General features: G+C 29.3%; 1 protein-coding gene and 1 long non-coding RNA gene across 2 annotated transcripts in view; one reads left to right on the forward strand and one right to left on the reverse strand.

Annotated features, from left to right (window-relative positions):
* LOC142320294 (lachesin-like) overlaps window positions 1–18,743 on the reverse strand; it is an 884,028-nt gene that overhangs the window by 327,179 nt on the left and 538,106 nt on the right. The window lies entirely within an intron of this gene.
* Window positions 1,732–16,786, forward strand: LOC142320293 (uncharacterized). Its single transcript, XR_012755338.1, has 2 exons — window positions 1,732–1,860; window positions 16,617–16,786. It is a non-coding gene; the product is annotated as an uncharacterized LOC142320293 (long non-coding RNA).

Below are 18,743 nucleotides of genomic sequence, written 5' to 3' on the forward strand. Positions count from 1 at the left end.
AATTGCGGGCCGAAGATACAGGGCTGGCGCCCGAAAATGAATCCTGCCGTCTTCACTCTTGGGGTGAATTTAGGGGTGGGACAGCTCCGTGCAGGAGGAACGGGCCGCTTAGGTGCCTCTAATGTGGGGACCCCATTGGGGCTCCACATTAGAGGCATGGCATATCACTAAGAATCCCGGCTTCCTGAGGGGAACATTAGTTCTCGATGAGACGGTTTGATGCGAATGCATCCCCTGGAGTTGTGCACCCCCTGTTAGTTGTGTGTCCGGCTCCCGTGAGGGGGTAAGAAATGATGCACTCAAAAAAAATATTTTTTTTTTAAATCAAGAAAAGTATTGTTTGAATAATCCAGTATATCAATTTTCTCGTATTAAAAGATTAGAACTCGGTGTTGCTATAACAAATAATAAAAAATATACAAAATAACCGTTCATAAAAAATCTAGATAAACCATTGTATGATAAACTTTTATAAACAAAATATAACCATAAAAAAGTTTTAAAAAGAAATCTGATAGCTGGTGATACTGAATATTTATTGATTATTTTCAGTCAGGAGGATATACAACAATCAAGAAATAAACTTTTTAATTTCAAGAAATATATTATATTTTAAAAGTAAACTGCCCAACTGCGTGACGGAATTAGCAGCATCTCAGCCTATCATCCGAAATGTCCTGGATTTGGATCCCGGTCACGGATGGAATTTTCCAATACAAAAATTATTTTTCCATATTCCCAGGTAGCTTATGGAATCAAGCTATGAAAAGAATCATCATCAAAAAATAATAAATAAATAGGTCCCGGATTTGAATCTCGGTTTGGCATGCCATTTTTCATACGCTACAAATTTCCATTTTGCCTAATAACCAATAGCAGTTGAGCCCGTAACCTCGTAAAATAAAAAAAATATAAATTAAATAACGTACAAAATATATATATATGTGTGTGTGTGTGTGTGTGTGTGTGTGTGTGTGAGCGTGCGCGCGCGCTATGTGTATAAATACGCATTGTAAGTAATTCATTTATTTATATGGTACTTACGTATTAACGCCTCCGCAGCTACAGATTTATTTAAAAACAAATTAGTCAATCGGATTTCGGTGGAAAATGAACAGTCTCTTTATTAATTTTAATCAATGGTTATTTATATTTATTTATTTTATAAATATAATTTAACCAAACTTAACCTACGCTCGCTTCGCTCGTTAACCTTGACTAATTAACACCGTAATTTTTGAATATTTGTTTAATAAATTCAGTAATTATTGAAATTATTTATTATTTAAATAATCAAAACACTCCTGTTAATTAGTCAAGGTTAGCGAGCGAAGCGACCGTAGGTTAAGTTTGGTTAAATTATATTTATAAAATAGATAAATATAAATAATTTATTAAAATTAATAAAGAGACTGTTTTAAATTTCTGTTAAACTCTATATCGGTCCATTTTCCACCGAAATCCGATAACTACTTTTGTTTTTAAATAAAGCTGTAGTTGCGGTGGCGTTAATAAGTAAGTACCATTTATATATTTTTTATATATATTTATATATAATAAGTAAATATATTTATTATATATATATATATATATATATATATATATATATATATATATAACTACTGATGATTCGTTGCGTAATAAATAGTAGTAGTATAGCAACGCTGCTTACAACAGTCAGAGCTACATATAAGAGAGTGAGTGCGTGCTCAGACAGGTCGACGACGCAGTAGTTGTTTGTTCATTTTTCAATAAACGTTATTGTTACAGTTGTCTTGCGTTCGTTGGTGTAAGTAAAGTTGTCTTTTATTATAAATATAAAACGCCGTCACCAATAATCTTTCAAATCGAGATAATGATGTAAGTAAAAAAATGTTTATTTTGCGGTTGTTATTTGCTAAAACCTTTTAAAACTATATTAGTGTGCTTGTAGAATAATATTAAAGTATATTATAGGTATTACTTAACCTAAATTTAGTTCAAATTTTTATGTAACAAAATTAAATTTTTCCAGTTATTATTTACAACTTCAGTTCATTTACTTGGCATTCATCAATTCTATATCTTCTTGTATTGTATAATTAACTTCAAGTATGATGAATTTATTATGTTTTGAAATGCTAAGTAAATGAAATGATCAGCAATTAATTTTAGTAGTCTTTTAATAGAGTAAATATAATAATAATTATAACATTTATGTGTAAACATAATTATTATTGTTTGTTTAAAGTTTCATATTATTAATTAAGCTAACTCTTTAGGATAAGATAACATCGTTACTATCCCTGGAATAAATACAAAGTCTAAATAACTTATTTGTTTGTTTTTAGTTGAATATGGTTGTGAAAAAATAGTGTATTTGTATTTTCTGTTTTATTATTATTAGGTTATTTCCATGCAAATTTTTTTATCAAATTCTAATTTTCGTGTACGTCTGTATGTGTATATACCTCCACGATTTTGTGTAATATTCATGCACAATGAGTAACATTAAGTAGATATAACAAATTAAACAGAATTTTACAATATTGTTTTCAATCCTAATGTTATGAACGAACAGTGGCTTAGTAGTCGTCCTATACTAGTTTTTAAACTCAAGTGACTAGGAAACTACAACTGAATGAGGTTTTGTAGTATGTTTAATCCGATAAAGTTTTTCATTTTTCAGTTTAAACATAAAAAATGTACGTTAAAAATTGTATGTACTGTGTAACAAAGCAAAAATTTACAGAACAAATAATGGAAACCATTTTTGTATACATTTATTGTATACTAAAACATTATTTTCAGTATAAGAGTTTTTTATTATTAGAGTGTGAATTGAGAAATTTGATAGTATCAGATCTATTTTTTTATCATACTATTTTTTTCATTATTCTCTTGAAGGTGGTTGTACACAAAGGAAATTATAGATGTGTTTATTTTTTTTTTGGGTTTATCAGAAAATTATGGCAATTGAAATACCACTGAATACTTAGAGGGGTCCAGGGAAAGAACATGACAAGTCACATTCTCTTAATTTGACAGGAGAATGCTTTTAAAGTTTAGAGACTTAGCCACGAACAAGTTTTTAAATAATTACAATTTTGAAAGCCTTGCACTGTCCCTTAGAATTTGAAAAACATGTATTTATGTCATTTTTACATAAATATACAAGGATTTATTTAAGTAACTTACAATACAGAAAATAAGAATAAAATAAACTGGGAATCAATATGTTTAGTCCAGAACTTCACATGGTTTTCCCTGATTATTTTTAGGATATGTTAAAATAATAAAGTAACAGATGTATTTTAATACATAAATAATTAATAATAATCAGTGTAACATAATATTATAAATAATACACATAATATTAATACTCATAATCGACTTTACCAGTAGTTCATAATTATAAACATTCAAACCCGAGTTGTAATTTTGTTATTGTGAAATTATATTTTGTTGGTACAGACAAAATAAAAAGAAACAAATTCCACTATCAAAGAAATTCTTTCAGGTTATTATTTATGAGGCAAATTTTCAAAGTACTAAATAGCTTTTGGATTTGTGCAGAACCTTTTCAAAGTCTGCAAATCAGAATATTTCTGTGCTGAAATCAATAACAGTTTTGAAAGAAGAAAAATTTAAGTAAATTAGGCATGCAAGCCAATAATAGGAATAGTATTTTTAAATTTTAATGTTTTATTTCAAATTTCATTTATACTTACCATTATAAACCTGCTGTGGAAGATTCTCAAAGTGCATATCTTGATCTACAGCCCTTGTATTTCTTTAAAAGGAAGAACTGGTGCAAATAACAATGGCCCACTGTAGTCTAAGTTGTAATAAATCAGAGCAGTTTCTTCAACTTTAAAAGATTTTATTGGTCTAATTCCAAATAGTAGTTTTTTCAGTATCTTTTATCAAGGTGCTGTGTCCAATTCATGATTATTTCTTGAGTTACAATTATCACATTATACAGTAACGGTTTCAATCTACATACACTCACGTGTTCAATCTAGTCATACAGCAGTTGGGCCTTCAGTTCTGCATTTATCAATCCACAATTTTTATCATACTCATTATAATAAGGGTGGCCTCTAACAGGAAACCAGCATTTACCAGATTTTAGTATATGCTCCTGATTTACAATATAATGAAAAAGTTTAAGAACAGTCGTGTTTTTGTTTTGGCCTGGGCGGGAATCACAAGACTAATTTAAACATTTGATGTTTGAATCAAGGAAATTACTAACATATAAAGAAAAGATGACACTTCATCACAACCTTTTTCACTGACTGTCTCCAAATAAATGTAAAAATAACTCTTACTGGCTGACAGTATATGAATAACTGTCACTTGTAATATACTTCATTAGAAGTATATTACAAGTGACAGTTTTCTGTCTTTATGTTTAACATTCATATACTGTCAACCAGTAACAGTTATTTTTAATAACTAATATTAAGAAAAGGATAGTTTTTTGCATAGTCAAAGACAATACACTCAGTTGACGGATCAATCCAGCTTTGTTTCTTAGCACTTTTTTCCTTCATACAAAGTATTTGCTCATTTCAGATGTAATATCTTTTGATTTTGTAATTTCTTAATTTCAACTCGTGAGTTCATCTTTGAACTGTCATTCATTTTCCAGTCTTGTATACTAGTAGCAAATGTGTCATACTGAGAGCAAGTGTCCGTTCTAGGTTATCTAATATCTAAATGTGATGTTGAAGTCTATGTTAAATATGGTTAGGTAAATCTCATAGGATACTTTAACATCATGATTTTTCTCTTTGAACATGTAAAATTTACTGATATTTAACTCTGATGGTAGATATTACTTTTTTGTATCCTGAAGACTCTAGTGACTTTCTCTACCTTTCAGAGATGTAATACGTGAGTGATTTTTTTATTTTATATCATCAGACAATTTGCTTTTCATGCTTGCCAGCATATCTCATGGTGCACTGCTAGTGTTTTTCAGTGATTTTAAGAGATAGTTTAGTTTACTTTTTCCAGTGCCATGCAAGGAAATGAAAGCATCATGACAAACATTACTCTGTTGTGGTTTATCACGTACTACATACTGGGCCCTATAACTGAAAGAGGCATCTCTGAGATCTGCTTCTGTTACATCAACCCTAGGCCTGCACCACTGATCTGGTACAATGATAAAAGACCAGACAAATGTAAATTAATTTCATCGTGTGACTTGATATTATTTATGCTCTTAATTACCAAGTTCCTGTTCTCTTCATTAACTTTATTAAAAAATTTTCTTTGGCAGTTGTAGGGCTTACTAATTTTGGACATTGAATTCTTAAATTTTTTCTTAACCTCACTCGTATGACCAAACCATTCCCTTTTATTTAAATTTTAATAGCTTGTTGTTCATCCTCACTACTAGCAGTTCATTTAACATTCCATTCAAAACAAAGAAAGATTTAAAAAGTTATAAAAGTAATACTGTACTGTATTACTTTACTTTCAACCACAAACATAAACAATACTACACACAGCTGATACAATAGAGTAATGCATGGAATGGCTGCTTACCAAAGAGATTGGCAGCTGTGAGTCCCCAGTGCTGGTCTTGGCAGGTACTTTCTCTGTTTGACATGGACATGACACATTCTTTCCCAGTATCCATTATTTTTTATTGCTTCTAACTGTGGACTAGGCATGTTCTATACCAGTATGAATAAGTATATAAGTATATAATAAATACAGTTAGAAAGTACTCTGTAAAAAATAGTAATAGATGGCAACACTAGTTCAAAATCAGAAATTTTGGACTTGGCACGTTCTTTCCCTGGACCATTCATTACTATTCAAACATTAATGGAAAAAAAAAACTGCAAAATTATTCACCAACATATAGAAGTTAGATTTTAATTTGTTTTAACTTTTCCAACATAATGATGTCATAGCTTTTTCTTGTTATTTTTCTTTAAATTAGATTTTTCCAAAGGGTGAAACAGTTTCAACCCTTCTCAGAGGAATGATATTAAAGATCCTAACTTTATAAGTAGAGTTTTACAAACTTTGAGAATGTTTAACAACTCTATCTTAAAGAATTAAAAAATGATCTATTTCATTCCTTTAAAATAAAATGTCATCCAGGATAAAGTTTGTGAGTTTTATTTTTTTTTACAGAGGTAATGGTCTTTAGAAAAATTATCATTGTTTTAACTTATTCAAAAGTCGCATAATATTGCTATTGGAAGTAGTTTTTATTAAAGTTTAAAATTCTAATTTTTTCTTCATTTCACTGATATAACAAATCACTCTGGAATATGTTTTTTCTTATTGTTATTATTTACTAAAAATAATAAATAAGAATAAAAATAAATAAATAAATAGAAAACCTGAACTTGTAAGAATAATAATTCGAAAAAAATCACAAATAACGTTTTAAGCTCTACGTAAATCTCAAAAGTTCAGCATCTGTAACTATTAGCCTTAGCTACATTTAAATTGAGGTTTTCTGATGCTACTAATGTTTCATTGGGTCTCATGGGCTATACGACCACCACTATAAATATCTATCTGTCCATGTTCGGTTATGAGATAACCAGATAAATACAGATATATATATATATATATATATATATATATTTATTTATTTGGTTATCTCATAATTGAACATGGACAGATATTTATAGCGGTAGTCATATAACCCATGAGAGCCTATTTCATTTCCTTGAATACTGAAACTATGTGGTATAAGAATTTAATTTGGGATTTCATTCCATTTTAGTTTAAATGTATTTTTATAAAATTTCAATAATTATATGATATAACTTCATCGCTATTGATTGCCTCAAGTGATCGATTTTGTTTTGTTTTATATCTTTAACCCAGATGGGGAAAACATCCAAGGTAGGGTGCCACCAACTGCTGAATATGACCTTTTAACCTTAAAAGTCATCTTTGTTCCTTAAAACCAATTTTTATCTGAATATTAAGCCATGTATCCTAGTTATAGATAGATTCCTCAGGTAACAGTTTAACAATTGTAAATCACAGTTGCACAGCAGAAGATCAAGAGGGATCTACTCAGGACTTAATAGGATTTTGGTCACTTCCTGTAATAATCAAAACAAATTAGCAATCAAACACCTTTCAACAATAAATTACATCTAGAGTTCCTTTCGAATTAGTTTCTCCATCAAAACATTAACGTGAAGAATTTTGTGACAAAAATCAGTTAAACAACAATATGCCTACAACTTAAAAAAAAATCTAGGTAAATAATACAATATTTTTATTGTTTCTTTAATATTGAATGTAGTTTTTAAAGGCTTGCATTCTTCCAAATAAACATACCTGTTGTATGCTTTGCTAGTGAAAAAGTAAAAACAACATAATAGGCATTATAAGTTATTATTATTCCTTTATAGCACTGATTCTCAAAATTTTTCGCCCACTGCCCACATTTTGAGAACCAAAACTTTCTAGCATTCCCAAAATTTTTAAAATTACCATCTCTTAAAAAAAATAATTGCAGTTGCTGATTTTAATATGCAGTCTTTAAAACAGCAATTGCAATTATTGTTTTAAATGTGGAATATCCTATTTCTGAGTTGAAACTTATATTTTAGTTTGAAATATCAGGAAAATATGATTTTTTTTTAATTAGCCATCTGCTTCCTAGACCGCCTGAACACCCCAAATTTTCTGTGGGCCTTTTACCGACTCCCCTGAAGGCCTCCAGGGCCCTCAATGGGGCGTTATCGCCCACTTTCAGAACGTGTACCTTACATCAACATGAAAGAATTATCAACAGTTTTCATATCTCATAAACAGTTACTGAATTTCAACGAATTACCCACCAACCACTACGTTTTACGTGGATGCAATGAGTCGATATGTAATCCTATGTCAGTACCTATATATATATATATATAGTATCTGTATGTCAGTACCTTACCTTTTCTATCACGCTTCCATCATGTCCTGTTGTATAGCTCTTTTATGTTACTATATAAAAAATCTGTTGACAACATTCAGTTATTATACTTTAGAACTGGATACAAGATAAAAAATTCATTATCTTTTTTTCTTTGGTGCGAGAAGTTTGATGTACGAAATATTGTAGAAGTAAATATAAATAATGTTAAATACAGAAAAACGCAAGTTCAACCCTACAAGTATACTTTGTTGTTAAAATACAAGTGTCTGGAGAAAAAATGTTGGCCTTACTAAATTATTTCATGCCACTGGCATGTTAAGTAATAAAAATAAAATAAACTAACAGTACAAAATTACCGTAGGTTTAAAACCTGTAAAAATGTCGAGAATATTTTTTTAGCCTTATTTTTATCGTCTTCTTTTTCCTATCTTTCTTAATATTTCAAGCACATAATAAATGCTATATCACTTTAAATGAAAACATAATTAGAAGTTTAATAATTATTTTCTAAAAAAACTCTTTCATTTGACATATATTCACGTAATTTTTATTCGTCAAAAACACAATTCTAAAATTCTTTAGGTATATGAGTACTAAATTATGACATCTTTTTGAAACATTCAGTGTCAGGTGAAATAAATTTTTAAATTTATGATTTATGTCTTATGGATGCTACGGATATATTGTACTAAAAACTTTCAAAAGTTAAAATTTAATAAAAATATCCTCTCTCTTTTCCTGTTTAGCCTCCGGTAACTACCTTTTAGATAATACTTCAGAGGATGAATGAGGATGATGTGTATGAGCGTAAATGAAGTGTAGTCTTGTACATTCTCAGTTCGACCATACCTGAGATGTGTGGTTAATTGAAACCCAACCACCAAAGAATCCACGATCTAGTATTCAAGTCCGTGTAAAAATAGCTGGCTTTACTAGGACTTGAACGCTGGAACTCTCGACTTCCAAATCAACTGATTTGGGAGCGTTCACCACTAGAACAACCCGGTGGGTTTAATAAAAATATCCTGGAAAAATTATTTACACTATCTTTTCTAGTCTTTATTCTTTATTATGTTTTTTGATTTTTAATACGAATGTAAACTACACAAGTTAATAGTGTTCACTAGTCAGAGTTTCTTTCCTTAATTGAAATAACATTCAATATACTACCTTTCCCATTATTGAACAGAACGAAATTATCCTTGATATGGCGAAACAACTTAGACACACCCTGATAAATTTGCGCACGATCCGCCACCAGCTGCTATAGTGGCGGCATCCCAGTCACCATCAGCACCGCCTCAGTCGTGACAGAGGTGTATCCGACCCCATACGGCGCTGTACTCCCTCCAACAGTCTTCTGTTATGCCCTATCGCCATAGCTCTCTTCCACACTGGCGCGCCATAAAGATGGTTTTTCTGTTTGGGATTGGCTATGATAACCCCGTGGACGTTACATGTCATTCCTAGGTTACGCCCATATTATAGAGTAGTACTGTTTTTTTTAAAGTCTTCGATCTTTTTATTTGTAATAATTTTCTTTCGTGATTTCCTTGATCAATATAAAATAAATGTTGGTGGTGAGAATTGGACGATTGTATTTTTATACAAGTATTACATTTTTTCATTTGTAGATGGTTTATTTCTGATTGAAAACACCTTATCTAGTTTTCATTCACATTGGAATACAGTTTTAAAACAGTTATTTTGTAGTCATCGAATCTATTCTAACAAAAGAAAATAAAACATGTAGTTCACCACAATTTTTTTTAACTCTTAATGATCTGTGCTAGCATTTAATCAATCGATTAAATTTTATTTTTAAATTAAACTATACCCTGAGTTCTATTTTGTAGTATACAAGTGTTTGTGTTTTATTTGTTTGTGTGAGAGACGTTTTGGTATGGATATGTGGTTTGCATATACATTTATGAATGTGGTATTGTATATTACGAAAAAGTTGAAATAATAAGGACAAATTTCTATTCATATTAAATTACGTCGTAACTTATCAGATTTATTTTTGTATAAATAATATAATAATAATAATAATAATAATAATATAAAATACAAGAAACTTGCAGGACGATTTATTATTTTCCAAAACTTTGGTTCCTTCAACCAATTTACGTTTATATGCTGCTACATTTTGTGCTTGTGAGTGTATGTTTCACTCATTCAAGGTTTTTCTATTCAGAAATTAAACTTGCTTATCACGTAAGAAAGTGTAAAGTTTTCTTTTAACAGTATTGCTTTGTTTACGTCAGTTTACATCAAACTTGGGAGTGTTTTTATTATATAATGTAACTTAGAGAGTTGTTGAAAACAGTAAAGTTGTATAAACAAGTTTACATTTTATAAAGATCTTTTACATTAGGTTATATGTAGTATCCGATTTTGTACATTTTCATCAAAGTAATATTAAATTGCACCTATTCAAGTATCAAACCATATTACATATATGAACACTGGATTTAATTAATATTGTTAAAATGTTGAATCAAATATTTCATACAATAATAAACAAATGGTCTTTTCTGTTATTCACTCCCAACCCTGTTTTTGTTATTTTTCGTGGAATTGTGTAAAATTATTATGAAATATCATTTAAATCATCACTTTAAATTATTTAACGTGATTATTAAATAATGACGTAGATAAAAAATTTAGTAAAACTATTTTCTATATTGTCCTATGCGGCTTAGAGATAGGATAGCGATTTTGTATTGTCTATTTAAATGCAATATTGATAAATTGTTGTTTTGTGCACAAAACTTAATCTACCTGGATAATAATGTCCCATTATTCAAAGTATTATTTACATCAGTTGTAGTTAGTGAATATAATATGTCAAATGTCTAGCATAGTTTTTAAAGTAGTTTATCGGTTACTTTTCTCCTGTACGGCAAATCTGTTTTCGGATGACCTAATTACAAAATGGCACCTAACAATTTACATTTTGTTAATTTACTACTGTTTTATGTTTCTTTGTGAAGTTAAAATGATACTTCGTTAGTTGCCGTAACTGTACGCAATAAAAATGTTGTTGAAAAGTGTTGTTACGGATGACACAACTATACGAGCTAAAAGTTATTATCCTCTACTGTAAACTCGTAGTATCCGAGTTAAAAAGTGCTAGTCTTATGTTTGGATGGTCGTCGACCAAACTTAGCGTTTATGTAGATAAAACAATAGCATAAATAATGCATAAAAAAGAGTGCAGGGTGCATTAAAGAAAAGACCACAACTGATTTAAATTATAACATTTTATTTTTTGTTAAACGATAAATTAAACTTAACTATTTTATATTTTAAAATTGCCATAAATCAGTTTTACATTTTATTGTTTATGTTTCGAGTTAACCTCGAAACATAAACAATAAAATAGTTAATATGAGTCGATTTTATTAAAAAATCTTGCTATTTATTATGTGGAGAGTAGATTTGGGTCAGTCGTGGCTTACTTCGCTCGTTCCCAGAAATAGATTATTAAACACGTTTAACTATTAAAAAAAACTCTGTGGTACTATATTGATTGATTATATAGGATAAAATTATAAAAATATATATGTTAAATTTGAGAAATAAGAAAAAGTGATCATATTTATATTTCTAGTGAAAAGAGCTTGAGCCATTTTAATTTTACGATGCGTCAGAACAGTTTTGAATTAACACATAAACCAAAATCGCGTAAAATTATTTTCCGTAGTTACATAAATTTCGCATTGTTTCCACTTCTAATTTTTCTCAGTTATTCTGAAATAATAAATGTGTTATGTCATAGCATCTTTTCTTTTGGTTAAACAGACTTGTTTTTAGTGTATCTTTTCTAATCTGGCGACATAATTGACCAACAGATGGTTAATTGAACTTATACTCATTCCACAGTAATTAGAAAACAATTGTCACTAAACATAATAAAACAGAAAAAAGCGAAGTAAACGCTGCAGTTGCAACATTTTTTTAAATGCTCTGATTAAATAAAAAATATGGTAAATTAACACCTCTTTGGTAGATAATGTCAGCCATCATTACATCAAATGCAACATTTTAGCTGGTACAAATTATTGCGATTTGACTAAACCGCAACAAACCGCCATTAACATTCAACCGGTTTTAATGTTACTAAATCTCTCAGGAAGCCTTACATGCCTCAGCCTATCTAGCCAGTCATTCAAAAATTTATTTCTGTTATCTCACAAACTAAATCAAAGATGAGTGGATATGTACATCTAAAACATCAGCCTAATCTAGTAGTAAAGTATTAAGTTACGATTTTTAATTCTAATACTGTTCATTTAAAAATAAGTTTTTTTTTTGTATTTTAATTCAATAATGAAATGTTAAAAGTTATAAACTTAAATTTCTACATGTAGTAATAATAAAAGGACTTTTCAATTTTTCACTTTTATTCTTGTATTACATAGACAATCCTTCAACAACGACTCTCACCCCAAAATAAATTTTCATTAACAACGTATTTTAAACAGAAGTTAAATGTACATAACAGAAACACTTAACATTGTTATATTTCTATACTTTTCATAATTAATTTACTTTCGTTGAATACCAGGGACCTCCCGCAGCGGTTTCGTAAAATTACATCATACCCTTCAAAAACTTGGTGACAAAATAGGAGTTACTGCAGTGCTTTTTGTGTCAGTATTTCATCCCCATAAAAAAACGTAAATTACGTTCTCACAATATCTTTTTCGATAAATACATCCATGTAATGACACGTTTTAATTTCAGTCGGCTATGCTCTTTTACTCTTTTTATACTAGCTAAGCAAATAAACAATTTTTTTAATGACTTTTTTTCACGAAAGAATGAAATAAAATAGTTTTATACTGTAATTAATAAAACCTACTCAAGTATTTCATCTATATATTATTTAAATATGTCTGAATACATATATTTGTTTACTAGCCGGTCAGATGATTAGCGTATTTCATTTTTAGATTTCGAATTTAATTCTTGGGAAGGGACTGGGATTTTTTGCCCTTCTTTTGATCCACCTCATCTTCGTAAGTCCTACTTAAATACATGAAAAGCATATGCGAGGTTGTAGCAGTAAATAAAAAAGTAATAGTAATATGATTTTAAGTCAAAGGAAATTAATTTTTTATTTTTTTAAATATATTTTTAAATCCAAACTTATCGGTAAAATTACATAAAATAATGACAAATAAATAAGTGGCTTTGATGTTTTATACATTTCCTCTTAAATTTATAGTTAAAAGTTTTACCAGCGAAAAACACGAAGGGTAAACGGTTTAATTTTTCTCTTTTTTTGAGATTGTTGGTATTGACTGCTTTGGTCATTTTGCCCAATGAGATTGAAAAATTATAGCGTATGTAAAATGACATATCTGATCGGGATTCGAAACCGGGATCTCCGAATTAATAATTTATAAAGCTAAATTTGGGACGTGTGTCTACAGCCATTTTTTAAATTAAGATTTTAATATCTTAATTCATTAAGAAAAATAATAATAAAAGTTTTGGATATACATTGTGAAACAGTAAAAAAGTTAGAAAAAAGTTTAAATTTTCTATTTTGCCCATAGAATTTGAATTTTCTTTGTAAAAATATTTATTCTAATTATCTTAATATAGAATTTGTTTTTATTAAATTATCAGCCATACCGTAATATATTTTTCGTAGGAGTTGAATAATATATGTAATACAGTGTATAAAGCAAAAAAATAGTGTTTCATTGTTATTTTTTGCTGTCTGTCTCATACTCTCCATAGATATGAAACATGTAAAGCATCTGACGTAAAAACGGTACTAATCAAAGTTGATTTCTGTTACCACAGTGGTCTTCATTTTATAGCCTTTTCCCTCCTAATCAGATGTATAACTTGCAGCAGCACAAATTACACTAATAAACACAACTTTTTTTTCTAACATGTGATATTATGAAAGTAATTTGTTTTTATTGCTAAAACCAATCTGATGTCAGAATTTTTCAAAATTGCTGATATGATGCATGATGATTACACAAGTACGTTTTTTTTATTTTATATGATTTTATTTATGTGCTTGGTATATACTTTTAATCAGTTGTTAACTGTGAAATAATAATTTAAATCATAACAAAAATAATAAATCATATTCTCTGTTGATGCATACGTGAACAAGAATCATCATGTCAGCAAAATTGAACACAACACAAAGCTTGTCGGCTTTGATAGCCTGCTGTTTTTAATAGTATAAATCAGCTCTGTCAGTTCTATAATTGTAGTGATGAGTTAACAGTCTCATAATGCCTCGTAATGAGAAAGTCGGACAGTTTTTCTTACGTGTGTATTGAATTCACTCTAAAATACGTAAGAAAAACATTACAACTTTAATTAAAAAAGCTTATAAATTTTACTTTGAATGTAAAGTCAGTTTAGATCAGAATAAGACGTAAGCCCTTCATATGATATAATAACTGTGCTGTCGACTGAAGGATAGCTAAAAGGCACATGAAAGGCCTTTTCATTTGGCGCCCCTATGGTGTAGTGTGAACAAAAGATCACATAACCGATTGTTATTTATATTTAACTAATTTATCTACAATTTGTAAAAAGTCTAAACACAATGTACTATACTGCCATCTACACTCAGACCTGTACCCCACAATGAATCCATTCTAGTTTACAAGATTCCTAAAAACTTGTTTCGTGAAAACAGTGATGAAGAAATGGAAATTATTGAAGACTTTGATTCAGACTTTCAGTTACAATCCAGTGAACCTCATCTTATATTTAAAGGTGAGCTAAACGGCTCAGTAAAAGATTTAATCAAAGAGTATAGCTGAAATTTTAGGCTTAAGATTGCAAGGTTGAAACTTTCTTTAAAAAGTACAAAAATTTCGGGCTATGAAAGCCGACAGAAAGATTTTTGTCAGTACTTTGCTAAAATTACTGAACAAGTAAGAAAGTTTACTGTAGAGATATTGATGAGCTTACGTTATAATTAGGCCGAGTTCATGAACTTGAGGAGTGGTCCTCTTCATTGATTCCTCCAAGTACAGCTTAAAAGCAGTTTTATTTACAATAGCAATAAAAATCCGTCTGTATCAATTCTGATATGGAATTAATAAGTTAGAAATGTATGGTGCTATGAAAACTGTTATTGAAAAAGTAAATTGTACAAAACAGAACTGGAACGTGTGTAGAAATTTACAAATAACAGCCTTTTAGTTAGGGATGCCATTAGGGTATAAAATTTACTGTTGTTTTATTTATGAATGGGAGAGCCGAGCTAGAGATCCATTATGTAGTAAAACAGTGGAAAAAATTGAGAACTTAACTCCGGGTGGAAAAAATATATTATTATGACCCTCTAGTTAAACCATAAAAATAGTTTTATCGCCTCTTCATACCAAGATTGGATTAAAAAAAGAATTTCTAAAAGCTATGAAGAGGGATAGTCAAGGATTCTTCTACATAAGGCAGAAATTCCCGAAAGTAAGTGAAGAAAAAATTAAAGGAGGGATTTTTGTTGGCCCACAAGTAAGGGAACTGATCAGAGATGAAAAATTTAACTCTTTTTTGACCGATGTAGTACTCGCTACTTAAGAGAGCGTTTAAAGACACTTGTGATAGTTTCTGGATGTCCATAAATCACAAAATTATCAGGATATTGTAGATTGGTTGACAAATCCATGCAGAGCTATGGGTTATAATATGTCAACAAAAGTCCATTTCCTGCATTCACGTCTGAATTTCTTCCCGCCAAATCCCCCCCTCGGAGCAGTAAGTGATGAACGTGGTAAATTTCCAACCAAGACTTTTCAGTATTGGAAAACCGATAAGGCAAATGGAATGTCAATATCCTAGCTGATTACTGTTGGTCGTACATTCGAGTTCTACCTGAGACTATCTACAAAAGGAGAGATCTGCTAAGAAATTTTCATGTAAGTATATGACATCCCTAACATTAGTTATATTATTTTCAAAAGACTTTTTATGTGCCATTTCTGTTAAACTGAAGATGATAAAAAGATTCAACTTACAGATGTGTAAACAACGAAAAAACTGTGCAGAGAAAGCAGTTATATTTAAAGACACATCAAACATATTTTATTTTGTATATCAGTGTTATCACCAATAGTTTTTACTTCGCTTGGCTTTCTGATATTCAACAGTACGTATGAATGCATCTCAGTAAAAATAACCACTGATAATAATTCTTAAATACTCCTGCTTTTTTTATAGTAAACCTGACATGGTATTTGCTATTCTTTGGAAGGGCTTTCCGGACGGCAGATTACGGCACTTCCAGAAGTGCCGTAATCTGCCGTCACTTTTGGATTACGGCACTTCTGGAAGATTACGGAACTTCTGGAAGTGCCGTAATCTGCCGTCCGGTCACTTTAACCGTAAGTTTTTGGTTCACCGCCAAAAACTTAATAGAGTATTAATAATGCGCAAATATTTTAATGGTATTTTCAGGTAAAAAGAAATCTACTCGAAATGCAGGCTTTGTAATTAATATAATATAGTTCGGAATTTACTTAAACGAAATATTTATACTATTTATTTGAGAAACGACATTTTTATGTTTCACGGGCATCAATTTTAATAACAATAAAATTAATTATGATTGTACGTGTCAGAATATTTAATTGATGTATTATACTATATTAATTTTGTTATTACAGTAATAAAACCGGAATAAACTTAAATATTAAAACACATTTATTTATTCTTATTTTAGATAAAGAACGGTGAAAACGTGGAAGATCCCTCTACGATATGATTATTAAGATTTAAGAGGTGTTGGCTAGACAGCTCGTAAATAAAAATATGTGTGAGAAGTTGGGAAAGATGCAGAAAGTACAGTAGAGTGAATAAACACTGGCGTCGTTTAGCGTAATACTCTATGAGGTATATGAAAAATTCTAAGTTGTATTTATTATAAGTCAAGAATAAATTTTCTTAGTAATAGTTAATTTTTGTACTAATGTATTTATTAGTTAATAAGTAACGACGTTACAATATAAATGTAAAATATTAAATAACAGTAATAATTAACTACAAAAGTTTTTTATTATTATTATTGTCTTATTGGCTCTTTTATAATATTTATAAAAAAAGCTCACCACCGATTTTTCTAACTGTTTTTATTAATTTGTTGCTTTATATTTCTTTCGTTTTGTATTACGCGTATAAAGAACCTGAGTTGAGATAGTGTTAAGGTACTCAGTTTTACTATGAGCAATGATGTCTGTAATACGCCCATGTTCTCTACTGTAAATAATGAAGATTTAATTTGTAGGGGAGAATGTAACGTTTGTTTAAAGTGTTGATTCGCATAGTTCAGTGAAAAAGGCAACTAAAAGCCGGGTCAAGCCTCACTTTCCTTAGTAGTGACATGAATAGTCTTTCTTTTTTTTTCAAGAATGGCTGTACCAGTTTATAAGCAATTTGTAACTTACTTCTGATCCCCTAAAACGTTTGGTTTTTGGCCCAGTAAACAGATTAAGATTAAGGAACTTGTGAATGGAGATACTGAAGGGTTACTGGGTTGAAAATAATAAAAAAATAACTTGTATGTATTTTTAGCTAAAAAAATGTCAAATAAAGTAGTACAAATCGAAAATAATTAAACTAAACAAATATCAGAAATGTATATGAAAAAGAAAGAAAATTCAAAATCACTATAATTAAAAATTTTTTTTTGTTTAAAAAACAATTTTTACTTGCCATTTTTATAGTTTATACCTTTCTATTTTTACTGATTTTTTTTTCTCAAGAATTATGTCTAGAAATATTAAATAATTATTTGCATGACGCAATGATGAAATGTTTTTTCCCGAAAAAAAATTGAAATTTGAGTGCGACTCTCTCAGGAATCATGTTGGTTACAGAGTAATTTAATGGTTAATTTTTAATGTGTGTTTTTTATTAATGTGGTAATTTTTGTGTTGTTTGAAAGCTTACATCACTCTTTATTAGTAAATATTTTATTCACAAGGTAGTTAGAAAATAAACTGAATAACAGTTCACGTGTATTTATTTGTACGTATGTACAAAAAAGCCATTTTGACTTTTTATTATAATTTTTACGTGTGTTGAATTCCTGTGGTATAATCCGTCTTGAATAAACTAATTTTAATTTATTCTTATATTTAGGGATTTTTGTCACGTTTGACGTTATGTTCATGTGTGGTAAAAGGTTCTATTTTAGTGCTTATATTCTGTAATTAGATTATTTATTTTGGAACATTCAAAAAAATGATTTGTCTTTATTATTAGTATATTCAACTTGTAACAACATTATTATTAGTTCATCATAATGTCGCCAAAATTTCGTCTCTAAAAAGGGGAATTCTAGGAGTGTGTAAACAACTGTAAGTTATTACGTTTTTTATTTTTCTATTCCCCGAAAATGTTATTTTCAGTTCTATTTGAGCGAGACATATTTTTTTTTAAATTGCTCGAAACATTATATTTTGTACAACCTAATACAGCATAACTTAATTTTTATCGTAAAAATTATTAAAGTCAATTATTAAAAATTATTAAGTCAAATTTACTTTAGAATTATTGAAAAAACTAAGCAATTTTTAACATTTTAATGGAAATCTTATTACCGAATATGTAGGGTTGAACAGGTAGAAATTTTTTAGACGTGAGAAACTGAACTAGAGAACTACAGTGCTGCAAAAATATTTAAAAAAATTCATAATTCAACGGGGATTGCTATTATTATTATTATTGTTTTACTTTAATTCAGTTAATAGTAGGCTGTTCTGTGAAAGTAAAATATATACATATAATTTAACATTTTGAATTATAAATTAATAAAGATTTGACTTTTTTCTTTTGAAGATATAATGAC

This window comes from Lycorma delicatula, chromosome 2 (genome assembly GCF_047948215.1).
Source record: "Lycorma delicatula isolate Av1 chromosome 2, ASM4794821v1, whole genome shotgun sequence".
Taxonomy (NCBI): Eukaryota; Metazoa; Arthropoda; class Insecta; order Hemiptera; family Fulgoridae; genus Lycorma; species Lycorma delicatula.